Here is a 26,533-nt window from a genome sequence, read left to right as displayed (position 1 = left end):
CCGTCGGTTCTTTTTAGAAAAACCGTTCGGTTTTTATGCCGGTTTTTCGTCGGTTTTTTTAGATCCTTTTTTTATTGGATCGGTTTTTTTCGGTTTAGGTTAATTAGCGAGCGTTCGCTTGTTTTTCGTTTTAGCGAACGTGTTCATCGTTTAGATCCAGATAACGAACGTTTGTTCGTTAATCTGTTCGTTGTTTTTCTTTTTCTCGGATTTTTCCGCGATTTTTCTGATCGCGATTTCTGATCTGATTTTCGTTCTAGTATAACTTTTCGCTCGTTCGTTGGAATCAGGCGATTCAAGGGCCTGGAGTTTCGTCTCGAAACCCTCTTTCCGTTTAACCAACTCAAACAAGTTTTTGCCTCTGTAAAATTTGACCTAGATCCAGATTAGTAAATGAAGCTTGTTTCTTTTGCCACTTGTTTTTCGTTGCTTCATTCGATTTGATTATTTTTGCAAACCGGAGTTCTTAAGTTGAACTTTCTGGTTAGATCTCTTATTTCAGTTTTACCCGTGCAATAGTTGAGTACTTATTGTATGCTTGCTTGATTGCGATAGAGTACCCGGAGTGCGCCGCTTGCTACTTCAAATCGCTAGGTTTTGCGGATCATCAGCAAGGCAAGTAACACTTTGATCGTACCTCATACAACCCAGTTTTTATTGCATTAGATCAATCCTCAAACAATGCATGATTAGGATCTAATTAAATTGTGGATTGGGAAGTAGATGAGCTAGTACCTTTTAGATGTTTTATTATCAAACCTTTGGGAGTTATTTCTACGTTTGCTTATTGCCATGCTATGCTAGTAGACGTGGATTGGGTGAGTGTATCCATGATAGATGTGAGATTGTTAAATTAATGGTTTATCTAAGGTGGCAACTTAAACACACATCTGGGTGGATTGAGGCACCTGGGTATTCCCGCGATTGCCGGCTTTTCTTTAGGACCACCACCCAGGCTCAAAGGGATCATGAGATTATTCATACTAGAAACTTCCGTGTGCAGCCACAAGCTATTACGGGCTCTAGCATAGTTGAGTAAGTCGTGCAAACTCTTACAGTGGTAGACTGGCAAATGTAGGGGATGTAGGTTGGTACGGTCTACCCGTTCATAAGGTGCAAGCGCTTCTGAAAGACTATGTCTCGGCCATCCGTTTCTCAAACACCATGTGGTGCGAGAATCCCAACGGAGGAGATCGAGTCTTGTGGGGAAAAGTGCGCAAACCTCTGTAGAGTGTATAAACTAATCATGGTTAGTCGTGTCCCCGGTTATGGACATCTTGAGTATCTAGTACTTGGATTATCATGTGAATCTCATCATGTTACTCTAATTAATTTTGTTGGGTTTTAATGATGATGCTTAATTGGGACTGAGAGGGTGTCTACACTCTCAATGTTGAACAACTACCATGATAGTTAAATAAAATTTATTCCTTTGTAGTAGGGAAAAATTGGCTTTACGCAAAATTGTAACCACAGAGCTTTCTACCAGCTAAATATGCATGTAGTATAGCCTTATTCTTTCATTGCTCTCTATGTGTTACTTTGCCAGCATATTCCATGTGCTGACCCGTTTCGGGCTGCAACGTTCATGTTGCGGACTTTCCAGACGACGAGTAAGGAGCCTTTTAGGTCGTGGTTCTATACTCAGTGTTGCCGTTGGAGTTGATGGACTCACTTATCTTCCAAGCCTTCCGCTGTTATCATTATTAGATGGCCTTAAGCCATATTAAATGTAATAAGTTCTCTTTGAGACACTCGTTGTAATAAGTGTGTGATTGCTACTCTGTTATAAATCCTTCAAGTAATGTGCGGTGTCAGCATTACTGATCCAGGGATGACACTGGAGCACAGAGATTGGACCGTTTGAGGTCTGGTCGCTACAGCCGGATACCTTGTCATTGAAGCCAGGTTCAGGGGCTACTGAGGGAGTCCTGGACTAAGGGGTCCTTGGGCGTCCGGCCTGTTTATGGGCCGGACTGATGGGCTGTGAAGCTATGAAGACCGAAGATGGTGCCCATGTCCAGATGGGACTCTCCTTGGCGTGGAAGGCAATCTTGGCAAACAACTATGAAGATTCCATATTATGTAACCAACTCAATGTAACCCTAGATTCCCCCAGTGTCTATATAAACCGGAGGACTTAGTCCGGATAGGGAATACAAAATACCGTATTCATACAGGCTAGAATTCTAGGGTTTAGCCATTACGATCTCGTGGTATATCAACTCTTGTAATACTCATACCCATCAATATCAATCAAACGGGATGTAGGGTGTTACCTCCATCAAGTATGCCCGAACCTGGGTAAAACTTCGTGTCCCCTGTCTCCTGTTACCACCAAGCTTAGACGCACAGTTCGGGAACCCTACCCGAGATCCGCCGGTTTTGACACCGACAGCGGCACCGCGGTCGTCCCCGGCAAGGATCTTGCCGGGGGTCTCGTGGATCTCCTTGGCAAGGATCTCGCCAAGGATCGTCATATTCTGGTTTCCATCTGATCTTGTGTGTCTATCTTCTCTACAAAGATCTGCATGCCACCACGGAGGTGCCTCCCGGGCCTTGGTTCCAATAGGGCATGGGAACCCCTTGGGCTCAAGGGTGACGCGCTCTACTGGCGTCAGGCAAGTTGCCCCGGCAAGGATCTTGCCGAGGCTGTGGAAGCCATCCCGGCAAGAGTCTTGCCGGGGGAATCCACCTTGCCCTCTTGCTCTCTCTGCGTCTCGGGTCTTGGTGTTGCTCTGGTCGTCTCATGCTCCGGCATCCCTCCTCTACCCTGCTTAGTGTGGCCGTGGGCGCGGCTCTGACTGCCCGTGCACAAGTAAAGGGTTGCAATAGGAGAGCCCCTACTTTTGTACACCGACACCTATGCTTCAGCCATAGGTTCTATCATGTATGCAATTCTGTGTACCAGACCTGATGTGTGCCTTGCTATTAGTTTAGCGGGGAGGTACCAAAGTAATCCAGGAGTGGATCACTGGACAACGGTCAAGAACATCCTGAAATACCTGAAAAGGACTAAGGATATGATTCTTGTTTATGGAGGTGACAAAGTTCTCGCCGTAAACGTTTACGTCGATGCAAGCTTTGACAGTGATCGATAATTTTTAGTCACAAAATGGATACGTATTTTTATTGAATGGTGGAGCTGTCAGTTGATGCAGTTCCAAGCAGAGCGTCGTGGCGGGATCTACGTGTGAAGAGGAGTACATACATGCTTCGAAAGCAGCAAATGAAGGAGTCTGTATGAAGGAGTTCATATCCAATCTAGGTGTCATACCTAGTGCATCTGGTCCGATGAAATTCTTTTGTGATAATACTGGTGCAATTGCCTTGGCAAAGGAATCCGGATTTCACAAGAGAACCAAGCACATCAAGAGACGCTTCGATTCCATCCACAATCAAGTCAAGGAGGGAGACATAGAGATTTGCAAGATACATATGGATATGAATGTTGCAGACTCATTAACTAAGCCTCTCTCACAAGCAAAACATGATCAGCACCAAGACTCCATGGGTGTTAGAATCATTACAATGTAATCTAGATTATTGAATCTAGTGCAAGTGGGAGACTGAAGGAAATATGCCCTAGAGGCAATAATAAAGTTGTTATTTATATTTCCTTATATCATAACAAATGTTTATTATTCATGCTAGAATTGTATTAACCGGAAACTTAGTACATATGTGAATACATAGACAAACAAAGTGTCACTAGTATGCCTCTACTTGACTAGCTCGTTAATCAAAGATGGTTAAGTTTCCTAGCCATGGACAAGAGTTGTCATTTGATGAACGGAATCACATCATTAGAGAATGATGTGATTGACTTGACCCATCCGGTAGCTTAGCACTATGATCGTTTAGTTTGTTGCTATTGCTTTCTTCAAAACTTATACATGTTCCTATGACTATGAGATTATGCAACTCCTGAATACCGGTGGAACACTTAGTGTGCTATCAAATGTCACAACGTCACTGGGTGATTATAAAGATGCTCTACAGGTGTCTCCGATGGTGTTTGTTGAGTTGGCATATATCGAGATTAGGATTTGTCACTCTGATTGTTGGAGAGGTATCTCTGGGCCCTCTCGGTAATGCACATCACTATAATCCTAGCAAGTAGTGTGACTAATGAGTTAGTTATGAGATGATGCATTACGAAACGAGTAAAGAGACTTGCCGGTAACGAGGTTGAACCTGGTATGATGATACCGATGATCGAATATCGGGCAAGTAACATACTGATGACAAAGAGAATAATGTATGTTGTTATGCGATTTGACTGATAAAGATCATCGTAGAATATGTAGGAACCAATATGAGCATCCAGGTTCCGCTATTGGTTATTGACCAGAGATGAGTCTCGGTCATGTCTACATAGTTCTCAAACCCGTAGGGTCCGCACGCTTAACGTTCGATGATGATCGGTATTATGAGTATATGTGTTTTGATGTACCGAAGGTAGTTCAGAGTCCCGGATGTGATCACGGACATGATGAGGAGTCTCGAAATGGTTGAGACATTAAGATTAAAATATTGGAAGGCTATGTTTGGACACTGGAATGGTTTCGGATAAGTTCGGGCAATTACCGGAGTACCGAGGGGGTTACCGGAACCCCCCGAGGAGTAAATGGGCCTTAATGGGCCATAGCGGGAGAGAGGAGGAGGAGGCGAAGTGGGGGGCGCCCCCCCCCCCCAAGCCCAATCCAAATTGGGAGGGGGCCGGCGCCCCTATCCTTCTCTCCTTCTCCCTCTTCCTTCTTCTCCTACTCCAACTAGGGAAAGCGGGGAAACCTACTCCTACTAGGAGTAGGAATCCCCCTTGGGGCGCGCCATAGAGAGGGCCGGCCCTCCCCTCCTCCACTCCTTTATATACGTGGGAGGGGGCATCCCATTGACACACTAGTTGACAGTTGTCTTAGCCGTGTGCGGTGCCCCCTCCATAAATTTCCACCTCAGTCATATCGTTGTAGTGCTTAGGCGAAGCCCTGCGTCGGTAACTTCATCATCACCGTCATCACGCTGTCGTGCTGAGAAAACTCTCCCTCTGCCTCAGCTGGGTCAAGAGTACGAGGGACGTCACTGAGCTGAACGTGTGCAGATCGCAGAGGTGTCATGCGCTCGGTACTTGATCGGTTGGATCGCGAAGACGTTTGACTACATCAACCACGTTACTTAACGCTTACGCTTTCGGTTTACGAGGGTACGTGGACACACTCTCCCCTCTCGTTGCTATGCATCTCCAAGATAGATCTTGCGTGATCGTAGGAATTTTTTTGAAATACTACATTCCGCAACACGGTGTTGTATCCTGATCTATTACAATTAGACTGGATAATTGTGACACTAAATGGATATGATGGCTCCGGGATCTCTTTCTCGCGGGAGTCCGGGAAGGATCTCTGGGCGTTACTACAATACACATGTTACTTTATAATATACTAATCTACACTCTTCTAATGCTCCAACAAGATGCTAGTCTTCGATAGGCTAGACCTTCCTTTCTATTCTGGCATTTCTATAATATAGGCCAAAGATATAGAATCATTCCTTTGATACCGATGCATACTTAGTATAGATCTGATGTAAGTCTTGTGAGTACTTTGGATGAGTACTCACAGTTTCTTTGCTACCTCTTTTTCCCCTCTACCCAATTGCTACGATCAGATGATGAAGTCTAGGAGCCAGCTGATCCCGCCGCCGACTACTACTACTACCCCGATGGGGTTTACTACGTGGAGACCACCGAAGACCAGGAGTAGTTAGTAGGCTCCCAGGAAGGAGGCATGCGCCTTTTCGATCTAGGTGTCGTTGTTTTGGTCAGCCTTCTTAAGGAAAACTTTTTTACTTATGTCTGTACCCAGATGGTGTCGCTTTCGCAGAATTATGTATTCGAGCCTTCATGGCCCTGCCTTGTAATATAAATCTTTATGTTTGAATTTGTGTCTAGAGTTGTGTTGTGATATCTTCCCTTGAGTCTCGGATCTCGATCGCGCACATGTGCATGTATGATTAGTGCACAATTAAGTCAAGGGCATCACAATGCTTCTCCGAAAACTAAAAGCGTAATTATGCATCTGCGTGAGCTTCTTGTATAAGCATAAGAGTACTTTACATTGAAAAAGTGAAGCACATTTTAGTATAGGTGCAAATCATAGTTTAACATAGTTTTGAAGCACGGTTCAATTTATTTTGGAGAATAAATTTCACTCAAAGAAAAGTTTGTCGAAACTTATCAATATGGGATCTAGTTTTAAAGATCACTTGAAACATAACGGTGAAAATGGTTCGTCATTTGGACATATGGTTTGAGCAGTAAATCACGTTCAAAAAATCTAGGAAAAAAACACAAACGAGCAACCTCTCATCAACCACTCGGGGTGAGAAAAACCACCCAAACTCTCTGGTTGAGACAAGTGACGTGTATGCGGTGCGTCATTTGTCACCATCCGAAATGCTGGAAATAAGCTTTGCAAGGGGTACCTGTCGGTATGCGGTGCGTTATTCGGACCTGCACATTTCAAGTCCGAACACCTATTGGGAACTCTTCGGTGTCCCGGATATTGCATTATATGCATCGGTATCGAATCATGTCTTCGGTCTATAGTTGGGTTGCCTGGCTCCTGTGCTTACGTTCTGCTCGTTCAGCTAAGGTAGTAAAGGGAGAACTATTGTGATTGTATTCGGCATGCGGATTGTGTTCAGCATTACAAGGAGGGTTCTTCCTCCCGAATATTTTAATAAGGCCTCCTACATAAATGGATTGTGTCTGGTTCTGCATAATTAATACAACCCTTAGCCACAAAGGCAAGGCGTCCAAATAGAAACAGTGCTTTTACCGACAACTCTTCTAACGAAGCATCACACTTGACTTTTCAACACATCGAACCGTTTTCATGCTCCTCGCTTTGTGTTTCGAGGCTTAGCCTCCATTGGCATGTCTTGTCAAAACAGGGATCGTGCCTGCCCATTACGGGATTCTCATCAGTGTGGTTTGGGTAATCCAACCACACCTTACACACGATATCGTTGGGAGCGGGCAAGTTTTATGGCTTAAGAGGGGGACGCTTAGCATTTTCACCGTCTATAAAGGATAAAGACCCCTACTCTTTCCTCACGCCTTCCTCTAGCCTCTATCTCCCAATCTCCAAGCTCCAGTGCCCACAACTCCGACCTCCTCCACTGCCGACATCCTTCTCAGCAATGCCCGGGTCCGGTTCTAAGGGCGAGTGGGAGATCTCCACCGTCACCGGAAAGGACGTCAAGGATCTCCGGAGCGCGGGCTATCTATCCGCGGACATCGTGCATAGGCTTCTAGATAAAGACCAGGTCATTCCTACTCCAGGGCCTAGTGAGAGGGTTGTGTTCATCCCCCATTTCCTTCGGGGCATGGCATTTCCCCTCCACCCCTTTGTCCGGGGTCTCATGTTTTTCTATGGGCTAGATTTCCATGATCTAGCCCCAAATTCCTTCCTCCACATATCAAAGTTTATCGTCGTGTGTGAGGCTCTACTCCATGTCACCCCACACTTCATCCTGTGGCTCAAGGTCTTCAATCTGAAGCCAAAGATGGTCGACGGACAGCATGTGGATTGCAGTGGAGCTATGGTAAGCAAGCTCCCAAACGCAATCTAGCCAAAAGGGGCTTTCGTGGAGACAGTCCAGGTATGGCAGCAAGAATGGTTCTATATCACCGAACCCCTAGGATGCCACCTCGGCGGCCACGCCCAATTTCAGATCCGGACCCCACATGAGACTCACGTCATGGACCACCAAGGTCCTTGATTGGGCATCCAAATCGGACCATAAGATGCTCCAGAAGCGCATCTATGACATGTTGGGTGAGAACATCGGACTCAAAAATCTGATCTAGGTGATGCTCTTCTGCCGCATCCTTCCCTGCAAGCTCCGGGCCTCCCCCATGTGGGAGTTTACTCCGGAGGAGCCACGGACCCTGAAGCGCTTCTTCGGCACCATGCACAAAGATATATGGAAGCAGCTCTTCAAGGCTCAGAAAAAGTGGCCAAAGAATACTGAGGACATCAGACTCAACATCGAGAACCCGGCCACGGCGGTAAGCATCACTACAAAAAAATACACTTCCATGATGATACGTGTTTGTCACAGTAGGTCGCATTTTCTGTCATGCATGTACATCCATGATGATTTTATGACAGAATCAAGATAGTCATACCTGTGCTGTCGTAGAACTGTTCCATGACATTACGAAAATTATCATCACGGAAGTGTCCACTTCCATGACGATAAATCCCGCGTCACAGAAGTGCTTTCGTCAAGGATGACCGACACGTGGCATCCACCATAACGGAACGCCGTTAAGCTATCGGGTCAGGTTTTGCATCCGATAACCCGTTAACAGCCCCGACCAATGGGGATTTCCACGTGTAAAATCATCATTGGCTGGAGGAAACACATGTTGGCACATCGTTGGGACAGATGTCATCCACTCATTGGACAAAAGGCGCCTATGATACGTCGGCATGTGGCACGGCCCAATAGAGGCCCATTCCTGTCAAAAGGCCGGCCTGTTTAACTTGGTCAAAAGGTGGCGGGCCGGCCCATGTAAAGCCTGTTAACGGCCTGTTCGCATATAGCCCATTTATAGCCCGCTAACCCAAGGCCCATTACGCCCTATCCGAATTAGGCCCAATAGCATCATCTGGGCCACCCAATATGATTCCAGCCCGTTTTCACTTCTGGCCCATGTATGGCGCATGACGTCTTTCAGCCCATATGAGGCCCTATATAAGTCTTGGCCTATTAACGGCCTGTGGTGAAACTGGCCCGTAATGAACAGTGTATCACTTTACACCCATAAATGGCCTGTGGTGAAACTGGCCCGTCATGAACAGTGTATCACTTTATACCCATTAACGGCCCGTTATTTCGTTGGGCCGTTTCCAGCCCATGTTATCTTTCGGCCTTCTCAGAGCCCATTTATTCTTGGGCTCATTTCCAGCATTCGTTCACTTATGGCGCGTTACTGTCATTTTCTGCTTGTGGGCCAAATTCAGCCCGTGGTTACAGTCGGCCCGTTTGTGGTCCGTTAATACGTTGGACTGTTTTCATAACGTCATCAAATACGGCCTATTAACGATGGCCCGTTATGGTCGGCCCATGAACGGACGATTCCAACTCTAGCCTGTTTACGGCCATAATGCGGCCTCTTATTGGCCCATGTTTGGCCAATCGATCATACTGCCCGTATAAGGCCCATTGATGATACGGCCCGTAGAAGGCCCATTGTTTCTACGGCCCGTAGAAGGCCCACTATTTCTACGGCCCGTAGGAGGCCCATTGTCACTACAGTAATTATTAGCCCGTGGTTATGGTGGCCTGGTTTCACTAGTAGAAAAAGGGTCAAATGTGAAGCACATTAGTGCCGGTTTGAATTTGAGCCGGCACTAATGTGACCATTAGTGCCCGTTCCAACGGCTAGGCGGGCGGGCATCATTAGTACCGGTTAGTGGGCAACCTTTAGTACTAGTTCATGCCACGAACTGGTACTAATGAGGCCAGTGCAGCTGTGGTCAGGCTAGGGCCCCCACGAAGACCTTTAGTACCGGTTCATGGCATGAACCGGTACTAGAGTTTCTTAGTAAGCTGATTTTTAGTCCCACCTCGCCAAGAGAGAGGCAGTATGAGTGGTTTATAAGCCATGAGTGCAGAGACAATGACGAAGAGGCGCAATGCTCACCTGCACGTTGATTAGCTTCAAGCCTTTCGGAATAGCATAGAATGCACTGAGCTATGTGCAGTGCAGTCTACACTATTCCGAAAGGCTTGAAGCAAATTAACCAGCATTGCACCTCTTTTTATTTTTAATAACTTATTTGAACTCCGGACTTCTTGTGTTCCGTATGCAGCATTCAAAATGACGTCATCAACTTCCAACATGTTCTGACATCATTTGTTGTTTTTCAGTCATTTACCGAATTGTTTAAAGAGCTAAATGACCGTGAAATTGAAAATCTCTACAAAATGAACTGTGAAAATGTTGAAATTTAGCATGGTATCATCATTTCACCCGCATAGCATGTGCGAAAGAGTAGAGAGGGTCACGGCAAAAACTGGACGCACTTCGTGTACAAACTGGACAATCTCTTTTGGAATATCAGGGTTTCAGACGAGAACTCATCTCTTACACGGGCACTTTAATGTTTTTTAAACTTATTTGAACTCCGGACTTCTTTTGTGTTCAGTATGCAGCATTCAAAGCAACGTCATCAATTTCCAACATGCTCTGACATCATTTGTTTTTCAGTCATTTACCGAATTGTTTAAAGAGCTAAATGACCGTGAAATTGAAAATCACTACAAAATGAACTGTGAAAATGTTCAAACTTGGCATGGTATCAACATTTCACCTACATAGCATGTGCGAAAGAGTAGAGAGGGTCACGGAAAAAATTGGATGCACTTCGTGTACAAACTAGACAATCTCTTTCGGAGTATCAGGGTTTCGGACAAGAACTCATCTGTTACACGGGCACTTCAATTTTTTTTAAAAATTATTTGAACTCTGGACTTCTTTTGTGTTAAATATGCAGCATTCAAAACGACGTCATCAATTTCCAACATGTTCTGACATCATTTGTTGTATTTCGGTCATTTACCTAATTGTTTAGAGAGCTAAATGACCGTGAAATTGAAAATCACTACAAAATGAACTCTGAAAATGTTGAAACTTGGCATGGTATCATCATTTCACCCGCATAGCATGTGCGAAAGAGTAGAGAGGGTCACGGCAAAAACTGGACGCACTTCGTCTACAAATTGGACAAACTCTTTCGGAGTATCAAGGTTTTGGATGAGAACTCATCTGTTACACGGGCACTTCAATGTTTTTTAAACTTATTTGAACTCCGAACTTCTTTTGTGTTCAGTATGCAGCATTCAAAGCGACGTCATCAATTTCCAACATGTTCTGACATCATTTGTTGTTTTTCGGTCATTTACCTAATTGTTTAGAGAGCTAAATGACCGTGAAATTGAAAATAACTACAAAATGAACTCTGAAAATTTTGAAACTTGGCAAGGTATCATCATTTCACCCGCATAGCATGTGGGAAAGAATAGAGAGGGTCACGGCAAAAACTGGACGCACGTGTACAAACTGGACAAACTCTTTCGGAGTATCAGGGTTTCGGACGAGAACTCATCTGTTACATGGGCACTTCAATGTTTTTTAAACTTATTTGAACTCCGGACTTCTTTTGTCTTCAGTATGCAGCATTCAAAGCGACGTCATCAATTTCCAACATGTTCTGACATCATTTGTTGTTTTTCGGTCATTTACCTAATTGTTTAGAGAGATAAATGACCGTGAAATTGAAAATCACTACAAAATGAACTCTGAAAATGTTGAAACATGGCATGGTATCATCATTTCACCCGCATAGCATGTGCGAAAGAGTAGAGAGGGTCACGGCAAAAAACTGGACGCACTTCGTGTACAAACTGGACAATCTCTTTCGGAGTATCAGGGTTTCTGATGAGAACTCATCTGTTACACGGGTACTTCAACGTTTTTTAAACTTATTTGAACTCCGGACTTCTTTTGTGTTCAGTATGCAGCATTCAAAGCGACGTCATCAATTTCCAACATGTTCTGACATCATTTGTTGTTTTTCGGTCATTTACCTAATTGTTTAGAGAGCTAAATGACCGTGAAATTGAAAATAACTACAAAATGAACTCTGAAAATGTTGAAACTTGGCATGGTATCATCATTTCACCCACATAGCATGTGGGAAAGAATAGAGAGGGTCACGGCAAAAACTGGATGCACTTCGTGTACAAAGTGGACAAACTCTTTCGTAGTATCAGGGTTTCGGACGAGAACTCATCTGTTACATGGGCACTTCAATGTTTTTAAAACTTATTTGAACTCCGGACTTCTTTTGTGTTCAGTATGCAGCATTCAAAGCAACGTCATCAATTTCCAACATGTTCTGACATCATTTGTTGTTTTTCGGTCATTTACCTAATTGTTAGAGAGCTAAATGACCGTGAAATTGAAAATCACTACAAAATGAACTTTGAAAATGTTGAAACTTGGCATGGTATCATCATTTCACCCGCATAGCATGTGCGAAAGAGTATAGAGGGTCACAAAGAAACTAAATACAGAAAAAAAACTACTCAGAAATAAATAGAAGAAAATAAATAAAGAAGAAAAGAAAAAACTATATAAAAAATTACTCAAAATAAATAGAAGAAAATAAATAATGCAGAAAAGAAAAAAACTATATAAAAAATTACTCAAAAATAAATAGAAGAAAATAAATAATGCAGAAAATAAAAAACTATATTAAAAATTTGTTGGGGAGCTGCCCAATGGGCCTGCCAGACCTAGGGTGTGCAAATGCAGGCCCAGAAGGGCCAGCAGGCTCACAGGGCAGCGCGCCATAGTTAGGCCCAGAAGCGTGCTATATAGAGAAGTTCGAAGGAGCAGCCGCGGCTGGGTTTATAAACCAGTGCGGCTGCCCTTCGCTAGGCGAGGTGGGACTAAACATTGTGCACCGTCGGTGGCAGCGCACAACCATTAGTACCGGTTGGTGGCTCCAACCGGTACTAATGATTGGGCCTTTAGTTCCGGTTCGTGGCACGAACCGGTACTAAAGGGGCCGTTTCCCGCCCCTTGGCCTGGCAAAAATTGGCCTTTAGTACCGGTTGGTGGCTCCAACCGGTACTAAAGGCCCCTCCTATATATATGGCACTTACGAAAAATTCAGTTTCATCGACCACCACTTCTTCTAGATCCAACTTCTTCGTGCGACATCGCCGCTGTCGCCGCGCCGTCGCCCATCGCGCGCCGCCCTCACAGGCCCCGCCGCCCCCTCCGCCTGTCGTCGCCGTCACCGCCGTCGCCGCCGCCACCCATCGTCGCCGTCACCGCCGTCGCCCCCGCCGCCCGTCGCCGCCACCTCGCCCGCTGCCCGTCCCCGTCTCATCGCCGTCTCGCGCTGCCGCCCGTACGCCGCCAGCCCCCGCTGGTACACACACACACATACACACACACAGACAGACACACACACACACACAAAGACAGACACACACACACATTGTTTTTACTTATTTTCTATTTTCTGTTGTTTAGATTAATGTTAGATAAATTACGTAGATAATAATGTTAGAATGTTAATGTTAGATGAATTATATGGAAAAGATGTTAAATATTAATGTCAATTTTAGATGAATTAGCTAGATATTAATTAGGTATATATATGAGATTTGAACTAGTTGAATTAATATAACTAGTTTATTTTTAGTATGAAAATTAATAGAACAAGTTTATTTTTAGTAAGAAAATTTAGGTATATGAGATTTGATGATCTAATCAAAATATTACTATATAGAACTACCTACTTTATTTTAGTAAGAAATTAATGAAACTAGATTATTTTTAGTAAATGCTTAGTTGAATTAATAGAACTACTTTATTTAGTTGAATTAATAGAACTAGTAAGTGTTTAATGTTTCACCTATATATGAACATATGTTAGATATTAATGTCAAATGTTAGATGAATTAGATATAAATTATATGTTAGATATATATTTAATTTAGTTATATGAGATTTCATTATCTAATTAACATTTTATTATATAGAACTAGCTACCTTATTTTTAGTAAGAAAATTAATAGAACTAGTTTAGTTGAATTAGTTGAATTAATCAGTTGAATTCGTTCAATTAATTAGGTATATTTTTCGTAAGTGCTTAGTTGAATTAGTTCAATTAATTAGTTGAACTAGTTGAATTAACAGAATTAGTTGAATTAATAGAACTAATAAGTATTTAATGTTTCACCTATGAACATAGGAATGTCGTCTGAAGATGAACATGATTTCATTATGTGCGAATACCGCGAAGACCAGCGCGGCCTGTGCGGCAGAAATTTTCTAGTTGATGATAGACGCTTCAGCATCAAGCTGGGTGAGAACTTCGAAGTGGATACAGTAAGTCAAAACGACAAGCCTTTTTTCGTAATTAAGCATGACTTATGCTTCATTTGCTTCAACTTTTAATTTTAATTTTTCACTATTCTACTAGCATATCCCCTGCCATGAAAGAATTTTTGTCTTGGATAAGATAGGTTTCAGTCCTAACGAAACTATGGAGGTAAAAAGAGTTTACTTGAAGACCGAGCATGGTTATACCTTCAACGTCAAATTATACAATGCAGACACATACACCTATTTTGAATGCAAAACTTGGCAAGCACTATGCAAGTCTTATGCATTTGAGCCTGATATGGTTATCACCTTTGATATTCGTCCGGAAGATGATATTGAAGGTAATAGAGACATCTGGGTCGATGTGCAAACGCCTCCAGTTCTACCATTGTGTGAGTTTCTCAACCATATTTATGTCTTCGACATGAGATTATTTGAACCAGTTGAATAATTAATAGATCTCAATTTATATTGACAGCTTACTTCCAATCAAGCAAACATGTCCGGCGCTTGGTAGACAGGACCGTCCACTGTCCCGGGGCTGAACTAAACTGTGAGGAGACAAGTCATTATGTTTCATTGCTTGAGGATCTTGATGCTGTCAAGAAAAAAACTATTCCTGCACTTAGAAATGTTAGTACTCAAAACGTGCGACCAATAGTGTTCGTACTGAACTATGGTTACATATATTTAGGAAAGATGGTAAGATTTCTACTATTTCTCCTCAGTGCATCTTTTGCATACATTATTTTTTTAAGCTAAACTTCATTGCTAAGTATGTTACTATACGATGTTCTTCAATAGGGACTCCCGATGAATGTTGTGCCTGATTGGATCGAGACTAAAGGTACCATGAATATTGTTAGCTTACGGCCAAGATATCCTACAATGCACTTTAGTGCATTCAGGATTTCTAATAGCGAGGAATGCTTAATAGTAAAAGACTGGAGCAAAATTGTGAACGATCACAGAGAAGTACTAGGGGGCAACAATCAGAAGCGCAACCCACGATTAGGAGACAGGTTCATCTGCATGCTCCAATATGATGAATCAGCAAAGCTATACATGTTCTATGCTATTTTACCTGAGAGAGAGCAGCAGGAGTGATTAATTAGCTAGTTCATGCTCTTAGTACTTGTCCTCTCATGTCCGTGTTCTCCGTCCTGAACTTAATCTCAAAGAGTGATTTGCTTTTTTGGTGTTATGAACACTTATAATATCATTACCATGTTGAACTCGATGATATCTTTGCTTCTGGTACAAGTGAATGTTTCTTATTTAAGCTAGTGTTGGTGGTGATTAGATAGCGGTAATGACTATATGATGATTAAGTAGTGGTAATGAGACGACTATTATATGATGATTTTTAGCTAGCTATGAAAACTTTTTTTGGTGATGATATATATGATGCAAGAGTTTTTATATTAATATGATGATGATGATGATGATGAGTTATTATATCATTTATGAAAGAAACTGCATATTAGTTTCAACTGGATGGATTCTAGCTAAGTGGTCAAGTATATGCCATATCCATATTACCTCGATCACTTAATTAGGTGATCAAGTATATATAATATGGATATGACATATACTTGATGACTTAGCTCGGATCCACATGCATCCTGTCAAACTAATCTGCGGTACATTCACCTACTGATTTAACAACTCATTATAATGTAAAACAATCACTAAATTTAATTGAAAACACAAAATTAAAGTAAAAATAAAAAATAAAACCAAAACACACTCAAAAATTTAGTACCAGTTGGTGTTACCAACTGGTACTAATGTCCTACGTGCCCACGGAGCTAGCTCGTGCCACGTGGTTGCCCTTTAGCACCGGTTCGTGCTGAACCGGTACTAAAGGGGGGGGCCTTTGTCGGTGTTTTGGGAACGGGGGTCCCCAGACTTGCCTACCTGCGGCCTGCGGCGTGGCTCAAAGGGGGGCCCAGCACGGCCCATCTTCACCAACACAAACCTAAGACCCTCGCGAGGGGCCAAGCCTCGCGGGGCGGACGACGCGAAGCTTCCTCAGGCACGGCCTCGTCAGGCTGGCTCACGAGGAGGCGGAGAGATCAAGGCGGGGTACCTCACGAGGTGCCCATGACGCAAGCCATGACAACTCAGGGTGCCAGCCCGCGCAGCGTCCTCCTTTCCTCTTTGGTGCAAAGGGGGCAAGCGCAGCCGCGGAGTACCGAGGCATCAGGCAAAGGTTGCCATTTCGGTGCAACGAGACCAAGACCAGGAGGACTACGAGATGGAGGTCACCATGGAGCCCAGGACGGCGTCATCACCAGAGCTTTGCGCAGGCGAAGACTACTTTTGTCAGGATAGCTGATACTTGCTGTCCCCCTTCAAATTAGCCCGCCATTGTTGGCTCCCTTCCCGCTCAATATTTGGGAAGAGGACCAGGGCCTCTATAAATAGGACCAGCCACCCACACAGCAAGGGGGGTCGGTCGGTCGGTCGGTCGATCGATCGGTCGGTCGGAGAACAGCAGAGAGAGAGAGAGAGGTGGCTGAACTCCTCCCAGCAGTTCATCGCCTCAGCCAAGAACAGACCCTCGCGAGGCTGTTCTTCCTTGTATTTTTCACCATCATCAGCCCAAGAGGCAATCCACACACCACACACTGGAGTAGGGTATTACACCACAACGGTGGGCCGAACCAGTATAAACCCTGTGTCTCTTGTGTTGTTCTTTCCTTAGTTTAGATCCAAGCATGGCGGAGGGGTGCAGGTAGGTAGGAGGCGAAATCTCCATGCGCACCCCAGTGTTCGAACCTCAAAGGTCTGCCAGAACCCAAAATCCGACATTTGGCGCGCTAGGTAGGGGTGCGCCGGAATTCGTCTTCCATCGCCCCGTTCTCCTCCGACCCTCACGCCCATGTCTGACGCTCGTCGGGCCCGCGCCGAGCGCCGGGCCGCACTCGCTTCCCGCGTCGCCCAGACGGCCCCTGTCGGCGGGCATCCACGCCGTTCCCCGTCACCTGCCGTCAACGCCGCCACCGGCCTGGCGGGGGACAAGCGGCAAGCGTCGTCCCAGCATCCGTCCGTGCGGCAAGACGGCCGCACCGCAACTCCCTCGCTCGCCCCAGCTGGATCTTCGTCCCGCGCGCTCTGCGCGCCCATGGAGGCTCGGGCTGCACTCATCGCGGCAAACGAGCTCCTGCGCTACCGTCCCGTCGACGACGTCTACGAAGAATGGCTCGACCGCGTCACCGAGCTCGTCCGCGCTGCAGGGGGCTCTTCCGCGTCGTCAGTTCCGCTGCACCGCACCCCACCCCGCGCGGGCGAAGAGGCTCCGGCGGCGCCCCGGCCGCCTCCTCCTCAAGAAGACGCCATGGCTCCAAGGCGCATGGACCCTGGGCGGAACCCGCTCCGTCAGGTGCCAGCGCAGCAAGAACAGAGCTGCCAAGAAGTCCCTCGCCCGCCAGAAGCTGCCCAGGCGCTCCCTGCTCCACCACGTCGCGACCATCCCCCTGCTCCAGCGCGAGGGGACATGCAAGACCAGGCTCTCCGTCACCCAAGGCCTCCCGTGGCCACAGCAGGCTGCCGCGCCTACACCACCGAACTACGCAGCGTCGCGTGGCCCGGCAAGTTCAAACCAGACCTGCCTCCTCGCTACGACGGCACGGCCGACCCTGCGGAGTTCCTCCAGCTCTACGAGCTGGGCATCGAAGCTGCCAACGGAGACGAGACGGTCATGGCGAACTGGTTTCCCATGGCGCTCAAGGACGGGGCCCGCACCTGGCTCCTGAACCTGGCTCCAGGCACAATCTCCTCCTGGGAAGAGATGCGCACCCGCTTCATCGCCAACTTCCAAGGTACTCGCGACCGGCCACCCGCCGTGAGCGACATGCGCCGCATCAAGCAACAACCTGGGGAAACACTGCAGAAGTACATCCAGCGCTTCAACAACGCACGCCTCAAGATCCCCAAGGTGACTGAGAAGGCCATCATCTCAGCTTTCTCCGACGGCGTGCGCGACGTCAAGATGAAGGAGGAACCGGCGATGCATGAAGACCTGTGCACTTCCTTGGAGCTGTTCAACTTGGCAAACAAGTGCACCAGGGCTGAGGAGGGGCGTCTCTCCCTCCTCGAGATGCCTGCCGCAGACCCAGAAGAGAAGAAGCTCAAGGCCAAGGATGTGAAGCGCAAGGGGGCTGCGGTGCTCGCGGCAGAACCAGACACCAAGCGGGGCAAAGATCAGCCCGAACCTCCGAAGGGCAGCCGGTACTACGTGTACCATGACCTCCACACCCACAACACCAACGAATGCCAAGAACTCCGAGCCGTGCGTGAAGGAAGGATCGGTCGTCGCCCCGACCGCGGTGACCGGGGCTACGGTCGAGGAGGAGGAAGAAACGCAGGACGCTGGGAAGACCATGGGCCGCGCCAAGGGTGGCGCGACCAACCTCACGAGGATCACTGGCAAGACCTGCCTCGCGAGAGAGGATGGAGGGATCAGCCTCGCGAGGGAGACTGGAGGGATCAGCCTCGCGAGGATCGCCCGCTAGGCAATGCAGGCCTCCCACCGCTGCCGCCGCAGCCAAGGAGAAACGAGGACCGCCATCAGGACGAGGAGGCTGGGGGCTTCCAGGAGCCGCGCGCGATCGCCTGCATCCTGGGCGGAGCTCAAGCCCCAGCCTCTCAGTGCATGTTCAAGCAGTTCGCCCGCGAAGTGAATGCAGTACTCCCCAGACTCGAAGCCACATGCCCTCTCAGGTGGTCGGCATGCGCCATCACGTTCAGCTCAGCAGATCAGCTCAAGTGTGCGGTGACAGTCGGAGTCCTCCCGATGCTTTGTTCCCCAATCATCAGCAACATGGTAGTCACCAAGACCCTCATCGATGGCGGGGCAGGGCTCAACGTCCTGTCCGTGGAGACGTTCAACAACCTTCAAGTGCCCTACAGCCAGCTTCAGCCAACCAAGCCCTTCTCCGGTATCACTGACGGCTCCACGGTCCTGATTGGGCAGGTCCGCCTCCCTATCACCTTCGGGGCACGCAACAACTACCGCACCGAGCTCATCGACTTCGACGTCGCTCACATTCGCCTGCCGTACAACGACATCCTTGGGTACCCAGCGCTGGCCAAGTTCATGGCCGTAACTCACCACGGCTACAACGTCCTCAAGATCCCAGGAAGCGGCGGAGTCATCACGGTGCCCTGTTGAGAGAGGGACACGGTGTGTTCCCTGGAATGAGCCTTTCAGGCCGCGTCACTGGAAGACCCGGGTCATGGAAGTAGGAGGCCTCCCGAGACCACCCCCAAGAAGAAGAAGACATCGTCCGGCTCGACCACTCAGGAGGCAGGCCCCTCTAGGCGCGCGCCTGCCCAGGGGGAGCCTCCCTCCATCGCATAGGAAAGCGCGCCCGGCGCCCTCCTCAGGAAGGGCTCGGGGGCTCTCCCCTGGAGGGCCACCGACCTAGCTAGGGTCATGAGGGAGGCGCTTGGGCACCACATGGAGGCGTGTTTTGAAGCACGTTTCCCTCAAGAAGGAGCAAGGCAAGGAGATCTAGACCCACAGGAGTTCGTCACCAAGGCCATTCAGGAGCTACAGGAGTCAAGAGTCATGAGAGGCGCCCGCTGCCTACCAGCAGTGGCCCCCCATCCAGGCGAGGATGGTGGGCTGCGCGTCTGCATCGACATACCAGGGCTCAACCGAGTCGTCTCTCTGGAGCGCCTCTGGCCCTCGCGAGTGAGGCGCTGCGGAGGTCCACCCCATAGCTACGTTCGCATGCCTTACGGCTTGCCGAACACGGCTGACGCGTACCAGCGCCTCATGAGGGGCATCATGGAGGCACGAGAGGCCAGGCGTTCCGCAGCCCTGGCAGAGATGGAGATGGCCCGCGAGGAGTCGCTAGCGCCTACGGAGCCTCCCGAGGCCCCTGGGCCTGGAGGCTCGTGAGGATCGGCTCCCGCAGCCCCCCGAGCCTGCTACACCAACACCCCTTCGTCCTCAACATCATCAGGTGACATCTTTCGAGTCTTACTTCCAACTGGGAGCGCCCTCAGGGCTGCATTATTCCCAGGCCGCGTGGGTCCGTCCCTGCGGCGTGTATCCCTTTTATTTCGCGTTGATTAGATTACCTTGTTGGGGGCGCCCCTCAGGCTGCATGATCCCCAAGCCGCTCGGGCCAGGCCCAGTGGCATGTAACCCATTTGCGTTTATTTCCGATTATGCGTTAGACCCACCATGCTTGATTATTTGATGCCGGTGCACGGCACCTCTTATCCTCCATGCCGACTACTTGCACGTTAAAGGGGGGGCACCTGAGCATCGCGACTCAGGGCTCTTACTGGCTCTCCAGCCCTCACCCTCTGGCCTTGTCCATGGCATCGTGACCTGGCATCCCAGCGACGGCTGAGACCAGCTCGAGGGCCGGGACCCAAGGACGTAGAGTGCTGACATCTAACCAAATTTGCAGGGACACATCACAAGATAAGGCCCAGTGCCAGGCGCAACCCACCTAGAGGTAGGGCCCCGTGAGTCCCGTGTTGGCTCACGGGTGCCCAGATACACCTCGCTAGGCCCTACCGTGCCAGCCACGTGTCAGGGCGGGGCTGTACAAGCCCCGGGGGCTCCTCCCGGAGGGGGGCCCCCTCCCACGTACCAGTGGAAGCACCATGCTCCGCGCTGGCTGACGACACTTCCGAGGAGCGGCTATGCCCGTACACATATGGTAGCACTATGCTCCGTGCTGGTGATAAACAACTGAGGGTGGCCCCCGGTCCGCATCAACCTCAGGGAGCCCAGACCTCAGTTTCTAGCCTCATCGTAACGCCTCCCCTCGGGAGTGCCACGCGAGGTGGCTGGGCACGGGGGTTGCGCCTGGGTCACATCCAGACGCACACCGCCCGGCCAGGTCCCCCCCCCCCGGGCCTGGTTCATCGCGCGTCTCTCCCCGAGCGGAGCCAAGGTGCGAAGGCTGTTTGAGCGTCAACGGGGACTGCTGAGCATCGCGACTCAGGAGCCTAACTGGTCACGTAGCCCCTCACTCCGTGGCCCCGTCCTGGTTTCCGGTCGGGACCATCGCTGGCTAAGACACGCGCGCGGCCGGGCTCTGCAGACGTAGAACAGTGGATCCACCCGCATCACACCTCCCTACATGTTGTTCGTGCGCCAAGGGGGACTCCTGAGCATCGCGACTCAGGAGCCTAACTTGTCACGTAGCCCCTCACTCCTTGGCCCCGTCCTGGTTTCCGGTCGGGACTATTGCTGGGTGAGGTACGCGCGGGACCGGGCTCTGCCGGCGTAGAACGTAAGCATGTAGGAAGGAAAAGCGCTAATTTCAAGGAATTCAAAAGCAAATATTACAGTCCACACTGTTATTTCAATGCCAAACGCAAGTCTAAACGCCTCCCCGAGGCATGATATGTGTGCTGGAATTAAAAGCAAGACAGGAGCCACGGCGGAGTCACTTGGCGGCGGGGGAGCAGCGCGGAGCGGGTTCGCCTCACGGAGCAGCGGGGCCGGCAGCGCCTTGCTCCGGCTTGGTGCTGAAGGCCCGGAACTTCCCCAACAGAGCCTCCGCGTGACCCTTCACGGCCTCGGCAGCGGCAGCGGCACGCTCACCGCTCACTGGCTCCAGCAGGCTGTCGAGGTTGACACCGGGATCGCGAAGGTAGATGTGGGTGAGGACCCGCGTCAGTGCTGCAGAAGACAGGCCACGCGCCTCGGCCTCGGCCGTGGGGCCAAGGCCAAGGGCGACATCTTCAAGAGCGTGAACCAGGAAGGTAAGTAGCTTGGCGGGGCCGTCCTCGGTGCCGGCCAGCGGGCTCACCAGGCCGCTATCATAAAGCGTCCTCAGTGAGGAGCGAGCCTTTGCCTCCAACTCCGTGCAGGCCGCTCGGTCCTCAGCAAGAAGCAGGGCCTAGGCGGATGCCACTCCTTTATCAACTCGCGCGGTTGCTGAGGCGCCCACGTCCAGTCAACCGCCATGCAGCGCCCAAGGCCGCCGGCTGTTAGGGCCCGCGGCGCTTCGCTCTTGCCCTTCCGCCTCCCTGCACGGCCAAGTCCGGGCGCTCCTTGGGCCCGACGGCTACTGTCGGCATTCTGGGAATGGGGGTCCCTAGACTTGCCTGCCTGCGGCCTGCGGCGTGGCTCAAAGGGGGGCCCAGCACGGCCCATCTTCACCAACACAAACCCAAGACCCTCGCGAGGGGCCAAGCCTCGCGGGGCGGACGACGTGAAGCTTCCTCAGGCACGGCCTCGTCAGGCTGGCTCACGAGGAGGCGGAGAGATCAAGGCGGGGTACCTCACGAGGTGCCCATGACGCAAGCCATGACAACTCAGGGCGCCAGGTGGGTGCCAGCCCGCGCAGCGTCCTCATTTCCTCTTTTCTGCAAAGGGGGCAAGCGCAGCCGCGGAGTACCGAGGCATCAGGCAAAGGTTGCCATTTCGGTGCAACGAGACCAAGACCAGGAGGACTACGAGATGGAGGTCGCCATGGAGCCCAAGACGGCGTCATCACCAAAGCTTTGCGCAGGCGAAGCCTACTTTTGTCAGGATAGCTGATACTTGTTGTCCCCCTTCAAATTAGCCCGCCATTGTTGGCTCCCTTCCTGCTCAATATTTGGGAAGAGGACCAGGGCCTCTATAAATAGGACCAGCCACCCACACAGCAAGGGGGGTCGGTCGGTCGGTCGATCGATCGGTCGGTCGGAGAAGAGCAGAGAGAGAGAGAGAGAGAGAGAGGTGGCTGAACTCCTCCGAGCAGTTCATCGCCTCAGCCAAGAACAGACCCTCGCGAGGCTGTTCTTCCTTGTATTGTTCACCATCATCAGCCCAAGAGGCAATCCACACACCACACACTAGAGTAGGGTATTACACTACAACGGTGGCCCGAACCAGTATAAACCCTGTGTCTCTTGTGTTGTTCTTTCCTTAGTTTAGATCCAAGCATGGCGGAGGGGTGCAGGTAGGTAGGAGGCGAAATCTCCGCGCGCACCCCAGTGTTCGAACCTCAAGGGTCTGCCGGAACCCGAAATCCGACAGCCTTTAGTGCCCACAATTTAGTGCCGGTTACCGAACTGGCACTAAAGGGCCTTACGAACCGGTGCTATTGCCCGGTTCTGCACTAGTGTTTTAAAAAATAGGTTATTGCAGCTACTAGCAAACTGCGGAAAAAGAATTGCAATGACTACAAGCAAACAAACAAATAAGACAATAGGAAATAAATAAGAAAGCAACTTACGCTAGGCTATCATGGCTATCACACATATTACATCCACTGGGCATCAAAGTTCGCCACCAGTGCAAATAAACATGCCGACAAAAGAATATACAAAACTGAGAGCACTTCAGAAGGCACTAGGCCTGGCTAGGTCAGGCCCCCCCCCAAACAGCTGTAGAAGCTGAGTAGACCTCAGTTGTGTCAATGATAGATGCATCAACACTAGATTTAAGGCATGATGGTGCGCACGGCAGTCCTCTGACATCTTCATTGCATCTTTGACTTCAAGTCGGAGTTGAGCTGAAGCAAGCCTTTCCACTTTAAGTTGAGACTGAAGAAGTCGAACTAATTGAGGCAGCGACTGCATAGAGGTTGTCTCACACCTGCTGGTGAGTAGCTTCAACTCACTGTCTTCATCAAGACAGGACCTTGGGGTCATCTCGCTGTCCTCAAGACGGTTTGGCTCACTATCTTCCCTAGAGTTCTGCCTGGCATAAGAGATATGAGTCTGAAAGAGAAACAAGGAGACACGTACCAGGTTTCAAAATTATATAATCAAATAAATGGACCTGTTCTGCATAAGGAACATGTTTTTACAACTACAATTTGAAACTGGTAGTTGTTGCAAACATTCAATCAGATGTAAACAGCAAAGCAAACAGCAATGGAGGAAATGATGCCTATCCAAATCTATACTAGAACAAAGTTTGAAGGCTTGAGAAGGATGAACTTACATTACATGTTAACACGGGCTGGACAAAGCCCTTCTCCATGTTGATGGAAGGATAATTCAATAAATTCCCTAAAGAAAATTCTTTATAAGCATTGCCATTATTCTACATTTTGCAAAGAGTAAATATAGATCAAATAATATTGCACGAAACAGAGGATAATGAAGCTCAGGTGCAGACTGATGATACATAATAAAATAGCAATTAATTAAGTACAGCGTTACAAGGCAAAAGGGAGAGAGGTACTGACAAGACTAATGCAGAGCCCATTATTGTTTTGAGATCGTATGATCCTTTGAGCAAGGAGATTCATCTGAAATTAGTTTTCATACAAGAGAGAAGGTAAGGCACAAGCAGAAATTTAGGAGTTCAAATTTTGAATTGATATCATAGACAGTACCTGACGCTGGGCTCCCAGCAGTTCTAATAGGGGTTTGGCCACTGGAGTAGGGGTAAAGTGTGGTACAGTTGGGCCTGTGTTTTCTATGGCTGCTGATCTATCGGATTTAACAGGTATCACTACCTTTTCCAAATACCTAGTTTGTACTCCTTGAGAATCTGCACTCACCCTCTTAGTTTTGGACATCTATTACGAAAGAACAACATTTGACTGGAAAAACATAATGTGACGACACATGGAATAGGTACAGAAAATGGATAGGTATGGCATATACTCATATATGATGCTTAAACTAAGCAGATGGTGTAACAAAGTAGAAGTAATGCAAGAGGTCAGATGCAAAATATGTGCGACCAATACAACTTCGTAAAGTTAGAGCAAGCGCCTTGATGGGTGAATAAGATAGGCCATCCTCCACCATGCCAAGTTTGTTAGCCAGTGGATTGTTCCACAATATTCCTCTCGTGCGCCCATTCTCATATTCATTTTGATAATGTTCAATATCTAACATGCATGAAAACATAAAAGCAAGTGAGATTTTCTTTGTAATGCAGAAGTGATTCTAATCCAATACTGGCTCCCTGTAAACCCCTTTGTGCTATCTCTGCAATTCTTTTAAAAGATGCCAGGCATGCTGTAATTTGTTGTGTGCATTAATATAATGTGGCCTACTACTCAAAATATGAGAGCTCCAGAAGTGATGACACTTCACAGATGATAGCTTCAACATATAGTAAAGAAGAACAAGTCGACCTGACCTGACAGATTCAAAATATAGTAAGGGAGAAGAACTCGACCTGACCAGTCGACCGCAAGAGAAGAGTATCATCTTAAAGAAGAGCAGAAGAGCAACCAGATTGAAGATATTACATGTCTTTCAATACAATGTCGGTTGGCCACCCATGATGAACCAGAGCGCACAGAGAAATACTATTCTTTCCGGTGTCTCCATATGTGGCTCACATGCATTTCGAAACTAAAGTAGGAAAATTTAGCTAACCAATTAAACATCTCTTAGTTTTACTAATATCAGCAATAATATTAGATATGAATTTATACAACTAAGCTTGTTTATCTCGATGGGTGGAGCAGTGCTATTACGACATGAACCACGTAGGCTGATTGTGGTCATCATAAAATGGGAAAACATAAGCATGATGAGTACAGAGTTGACCATGGCAGTGGGATGGCAGATTTGAAGCTGCAAACCGCGCAAAGGGTAGTTAGAAACCGATGTTTGCTTTGAAATAACAACTAAGATTTGGTATGGACAAGAAAGTACGGTCAACAAGTGACAAAGAAATGCAATTATGTTGTCTCTCTATATGTCGCGACATGCATTTGGAAACTCAAGTGGTACCTTTAGCTAACCAATTAAATGTGTCGATTAACTAATATCAGTATCATATCACAATCATATTTGAACAACTAAGCTTTCGAATTCTGAGTGTTGTGTTGTTTAGCTTGAAGGGTGGAGTAATGCTAGTACAACAGAAAGCACCTACGCAGATCATAGTAGAGTAGATAAAAGGGGAAAACCCTAAGCATCAAGAGAAAAATCAGGAAAGTGGAACTAGCTGGACCAGTGGGTGGCGCACATGCTTTTCAAAACGAATATAGGAACATTAGGTGACCAATTAAACGTCCTATGTTTTAGTGATATGAGCATCATATCAGATTCGTATTTCAACACGTAAGCTTTGGGTTGAGGTCTTGAGGAGCAGTGCTAGCACGACACGAAGCACCTACGATGATGGTAGTGAATATAAAGGGGGAAACCATAAGCTTTACGAGTATAGTGCCCATGCCATGGCAGATCTGAAGGTGCAAACCGGACAAAGCTACTTTGCAACCAATGTTTGCTTTCAACTAGCCATTACGATTTGGTACGGACAAGAAAAGTACAGTAAACAAATTACGATCTATTTTCCAGGTAAGATCAATAACTTAAGCACATATGGAAGAGTACCACCTCTCTTGCGACGCCATGTAGGCCTATGCTGATACGTTGAGGGTGCTGCGGGTGCGATAGCTATCGGCGGCGGGGAAGAAGACTTTTGATGGCAGACGGCCGGGTCGGGGGATATATCCTGTTGCCGTGGACGAGGCGGTCGTAGGAGCGGCAACGGCAAGGTGGACGACGGCGCCGATGAAGCGAGAGGAGGCCATGAAAGGATCCTGGTCCAGCGTCGTGGATGAGAGATGTCCATCTCTTGTAGTGGACGATGGGGTAGGGGTA

The sequence above is a fragment of the Triticum urartu genome, chromosome 4 (genome assembly GCF_003073215.2).
Source record: "Triticum urartu cultivar G1812 chromosome 4, Tu2.1, whole genome shotgun sequence".
Taxonomy (NCBI): Eukaryota; Viridiplantae; Streptophyta; class Magnoliopsida; order Poales; family Poaceae; genus Triticum; species Triticum urartu.
The sequence above is the reverse complement of the archived record's forward strand: the minus strand, read 5'-3'. Positions refer to the sequence as shown.